Below are 6,000 nucleotides of genomic sequence, written 5' to 3'. Positions count from 1 at the left end.
GACCCTTGTCAGACCCCATTTGGAGTACTGTGCTCAGTTCTGGTCGCCTCACTACAGGAAGGACGTAGAAACCAGAGAAAGAGTTCAGAGGAGGTTTACAAGGATGTTGCCTGAATTTGGGAGCATACCTTATGAGAATAGGTTGAATTAACTCGACCTTTATTCCTTGGAGCGACGGAGGATGAGAGATGACTTGGTAGAGGTGTACAAGATAATGAGAGGCATTGATCTTGTGGATAGTCAGAGGCTTTTCCCCAGGGCTGAAATGGCTAGCACGAGGGGGCATAGTTTTAAGGTGCTTGGAAGTTGGTACAGAGGAGATGTCAGGGTAGGATTTTTATGCAGAGTGCTGAGTGCGTGGAATGGGCTGCCGGCGGCAGTGGTGGAGGTGGAAACAATAGGGTCTTTTCAGAAACTCCTGGATGGCCATGTGGTGGTGGCATCCGTTAGTCTCGGGAGTCCATGGATCTGCTGCTGGAAAGTCTTGCTTCAGTCTGTGTTAGAGCAGTGTCTGTTGTGGCTGTAGAGGCCCACACGGGAGTGACAGTCTCGGCTGCAGCAACTGCACTTGACATAGAAACATAGAAAATAGGTGCAGGAGTAGGCCATTCGGCCCTTCGAGCCTGCACCGCCATTCAGTATGATCATGGCTGATCATCCAACTCAGAACCCTGCACCAGCCTTCCCTCCATACCCCTTGATCCCCGTAGCCACAAGGGCCATATCTAACTCCCTCCTAAATACAGCCAATGAATTGGCCTCAACTATTTCCTGTGGCAGAGAGGAAAGCTATGGCTTGCAGTGGTATCTGGACCAGCTGTAAAAATGGGCTGGAAAGTGGCAGATGGAGTTTAATGCAGACAAGTGTGAGGTATTGCAATTTGGTAGGACAAACCAGGGTAGGTCTTACACAGAGAATGGTAGGGCAGTAAGGAATGCCATAGAAAAAGGGATCTGGGAATACAGGTCCATAATTTGTTGAAAGTGGTGTCTTAGGTACATAGGGTCATAAAGAAAGTGTTTGGAACATTGGCCTTCATAAACTAGTGTTGAGTGCAGGAGATGGGATGTTATATTGAAATTGTATAAAACACAGAAAACCTACAGCACAATACAGGCCCTTCGGCCCACAATGCTGTACCGAACGTGTCCTCTAGAAATTACCTGGCGTTACCCATAGCCCTCTAATTTTCTAAGCCCCATGTATCTATCCAAAAGTCTCTTAAAAGACCCTATTGTTTCCACCTCCACCACCATTGCCGGCGGTCCATTCCACGCACTCACCACTCTGCATAGAAAACCTACCTCTGACATCTCTTCTGTACTTACTTCCAAGCACCTTAAAACTGTGTCCTCTCATGTTAGCTATTTCAGCCCTGGGGAAAAGCCTCTGACTATCCACACAATCAATGCCTCTCATTATCTTGTACACCTCTATCAGGTCACCTCTCATCCTCCATCGCTCCAAGAAGAAAAGGCCGGGTTCACGCAACCTGTTTTCATAAGGCATGCTCCCCAATCCAGGCAACATCCTTGTAAATCTCCTCTGCACCCTTCCTATGGCTTCCACATCCTTCCTGTAGTGAGGCGACCAGAACTGAGTACAGTACTCCAAGTGGGGTCTGACCAGACCATAGAGCTTAAGCCAGAGACCATCGAGAACCGACCATAAAGCACAGACAGTAGAGCTTAGGCCAGAGACCATAGAGCACAGACTGCAGAATTTAGGCAGGAGTCCATAGTCCACAGACCATAGTGCGTAGGCCAGAGACCTTAGACAACAGGGCATGGAGAACAGACAGTAGAGCTTAGGCCAGAGACCATAGACCACAGACCGTAGAGCTTTGACCAGCGACCAGAGACTACAGAACATACAGCACAGACCTTAGAGCTTAAGCCAGGGACCATCGGGCATTGAACTTAGAGCTTAAGCCAGGGAACATCGAGCATTGAACTTAGGCCATCAACCACCGACACTTGAGTAGAGACTTATGCCAGATGAAGGCCAGTGCACCGCCTGCCTTCGTAACCACACAGTCAGCCTGCTCAGCAGCTTTGAGCATCCTGTGGACCCAGACCCCAAGCTCCCTCTGATCCTCCACACTGTCAAGAGTCTTACAATTAATACTGTATTCTGCAATCATCTTTGACCTACAAAATGAACCACCTCACACTTACCTGGGTTGAACCCCATCTGCCACTTCCCAGCCAGTTTTGCATCCTACCGACTGTAACCTCTGACAGCCCTCCACACTATCCACAACACCCCCAATCTTTGTGTCATCAGCAAACTTACTAACCCATTCCTCCACTTTCTCATGCAGATCATTTATAAAAATCACAAAGAGTAGGGGTCCCAGCACAGATCCCTGCGTCACCAACCTCCATGCAGAATATGACCCGTCTACAACCACTCTTTGCTTTCTGTGGGCAAGCCAGTTCTGGATCCACAAAGCAATGTCCCCTTGTATCCGATGCCTCCTTACTTTCTCAATAAGCCTTGCATGGGGTACTTTATCAAATGCCTTGCTGAAATCCATATACACTACATCTACGGCTCTACCTTCATCAATGTGCTTAGTCACATCCTCAAAAATTTCAGTCAGGCTCATAAGGGACTGATTGACCTGCCTTTGACAAAGTCATGCTGACTATTCCTAATCATATTATGCCTCTCCAAATGTTCATAAATCCTGCCTCTCAGGATCTTCTCCATCAACTTGCCAACCACTGAAGTAAGACTCACTGGTCTATATTTACCTGGGCTGTCTCTACTCCCTTTCTTTAATAATGGAAGAACATTTGCAACCCTCCAGTCTGCCAGAACTTCTCCCGTCCTCATTGATGATGCAAAGGTCATTGCCAGAGGCTCAGCAATCTCCTCCCTCGCTTCCCACAGTAGCCTGGGGTATATCTCGTCCAGAGATAAGACATTGGTGAGGCCTAATTTGGAGAATTGTGTGCAGTTTGGTCACCGACCAACAGGCAAAATGTAAGTAAGGTTGGAAGAGTACAGAGAAAATGTACAAGTGTGTTGCTGGGTCTGGAGAACCTGAGTAATAAGGAAAGTTTGAAAGTCCTGCTGAAGGGTGTCGGCCCAAATTCTCGACTATACTTTTCCGTCGATGCTGCCTGGCCTGCTGAGTTCCTCCAGCATTTGTGTGTGTTGCTTGGACATCTGGCAGAGTAGATCATGCAGTTGATTATCGATCAGGAGGTGGAAATCAAAGGTCCACACCTCATTGATGATCAGAGCTGGAGAGGATCAGCAACTCTAAAGTCCTCGGTGATATTATTTCAGAGGAGCTGTCCTGGGCCCAGCACACAAGTGAAGAAAGCACGGTAGCACCTCTACTTCCCTAGGAGTTTTCAAAGTTTTGTCATGACATCTAAAATTTTGACAAGCTTCAATAGATATGTAGTAGAGAGCATATTGACTTGCTGCACCGTGCACAGTTCCAATCTCTATCCCTGCGTCAGCCCCACACCAGGAGCACTGTGCACAGTTCCAGTCTCTGTATCCCTGGGTCAGACCCACACTGGGAGCACCATGCACAGTTCCAGTCTCCGTGTCCCTGGGTCAGACCCACACCGAGAGCATTGTGTGTAGTTCCTGTCACCATATCCCTGGAGTACTGTGTACAGTTTCAGTCTATGTTCTGTCAGTCAGACCCACACCGGGAGCACTGTGCACAGTACCAGTCTCCTTAAACCTGGGTCAGACCCACACCGGGAGCACCAGGCACAGTTCTGGTCTCTATTTCATGGGTTTCTCTCCTCATCTCTCCCACAACTCCTTCTCCCTATCTCTCCCCCACCTCTCTCTCACCATCTCTCTCTCCTTATCTCCCTGTTCCTCACTCTTCTATTTCTCTCTTTCTCTCTATCACTCTCACCCACGTCTCTTTCCCCTATCTCTCTCTCCTCTATCTACCCCATCTCTCTCTCCTCCCATCTCTCACTCTGCCCCACCACTCTATACCCATCTCTCTCTTTATGTCCCATCCCTTTCTTCCCCATTTCGTTGGCCCATCTCTCTTTCCATAACTCAATCTTCCCATTTCTCTCTCCATCTTTTTCTCCCATCTCCTTTACCCTGTCTCTCCCCATCTATCCCCCAAAGTTGTCTCTCGATCTCTTTTTCTCACATCTCTCTCCCCATCTATAGATCCCCATCTCTCTACCCATCTCTTTCCCCCATCTCTCCCCATCTCTCACCCACCTCTCCCCCATCTCTCTCACATCTCTCTCCCATGTCTCTCCATCTCTCTCCCATCTCTCCCCCATCTCTCTCACATCTTTCTCCCCATCTTTCCCCATCTCTCTCCCATGTCTCTCTACATCTCTCTCCCTGTCTCTCTCTCATCCATCTCTTCCTATTTTTCTCTTCCACTTCTCTCTCTCCCAATTTCTCTTTATCCCCATTTTTCTCCCCTTCCCTCACTCTATTAATCTTTCTCCCCATCTCTCTTTCCCTTATCTCTCACCCCACATCTGTCTCTCACCATCTCTCACTCTCTCTCCTCTGTCTCCATTTGCCCCCTTTCCTCATTTACTCCTTCTCTCCCCATCTCTCTTCCTTCTCACACCTTATCTCACCCTCTGCTTCCACTCTCTCCTACCCTCTTTCTCCTCACCACTCCCCTTACTCTTTCCCACTGTAAGCCACAATTTCCTTCTCCATGCCTGCCTCTCTTTGTAGCCCCCCACCCCTTCAGCTATGGGGTGTGTGCTTTCTACAGGATGCAGTGACCCTGGCCATCTGTGTCCTGTCCGCCACCACACAATGAGATCATCGGTCCCCTGTGAAATCATCTCCTTCCTCAAACCGGCACCAGCCCAGCATGGCGAGAGGTTCAGTCCCCTGCTGGGACAAAGGAGCAGGCTTCAGATCTTGTGAGGATCTGGGGGAGGTGGCAGCACTAAGAGTCCACGCCACCATCACCTTTCTCAACGACGGACGTGGCACATCCGCCCCACCATCACCTTTCTCAACGACGGACGTGGCACATGCACCCCACCATCACCTTTCTCAACAACAGACATGGCACATCCGCCCCACCATCACCTTTCTCAACGACGGACGTGGCACATCCACCCCACCATCACCTTTCTCAACGACGGACGTGGCACATCCACCCCACCATCACCTTTCTCAACGACGGACGTGGCACATCCACGCCACCATCACCTTTCTCAACGACGGACGTGGCATGTCAGATCCTGAGTACACACGGTGTGGGGGGGAGATTGGAGGAGAGGTGGAGGCAGAGAAAGGTATGGGAGGGATTAAAATTGGCCAAAGATGAGAGAGAGGACATATAAATGAAGAGTGAGTGAGAGGTGGGAGAAAGAGAGTGGAGGAGAGGGAATGGAGAGAGAGAGATGGGAAAGATAAGTGGGAGGAGAAAGTGGGAATAAAGGGAGCTGCCAGTGGGTAGTGGTGCTTAGAACGATTCTTTTTATATTGTATGTCAATAATTTGGATGACAAGATTGTGGCCAGTATTGCGGACAATACAATGATAGCTGGAAGGGCTATCATTGGTGGTGTTGAGGAAGCAGGGAGACCGCAGATTAGGAGAATGGGCAAAGAATTGGCAGATGGAATTCAGTGTCAGGAAGTGAATGGTCATGCTCTTTGGTAGAAGCAATGAAAACCGAGACGATTTTCTAAATGGAGAGAAAATTCAACAATCTGAGGTATAAACGGACTTGGGAGTCCTTGTGCAGGATTTAGGCTGTCAGTGGTGAGGAAGGCAAATGCAATGCGCACATTCATTTTGAGAGGACTAGAATATAAAACCAAGGATGCAGTGCTGTGAGGCTGCATTGGTCTGCTGAGTACTGTGAGCAGCTTTAGAATGCTTAGCATGCGCTGACATTGGAGAAGCTTCAAAGATGATTCATGAAAATCACTCTAGGAATGAAAGGCTTGTCATTTGAAGAGTGTTTGATGGCTCTAGGCCTGCAATCACTCAAATTTAGAAGAACCTCATTG

The sequence above is a fragment of the Mobula birostris genome, unplaced genomic scaffold (assembly GCF_030028105.1).
Source record: "Mobula birostris isolate sMobBir1 unplaced genomic scaffold, sMobBir1.hap1 scaffold_391, whole genome shotgun sequence".
Taxonomy (NCBI): domain Eukaryota; kingdom Metazoa; phylum Chordata; class Chondrichthyes; order Myliobatiformes; family Myliobatidae; genus Mobula; species Mobula birostris.
Note: the sequence above shows the minus strand (reverse complement) of the source record.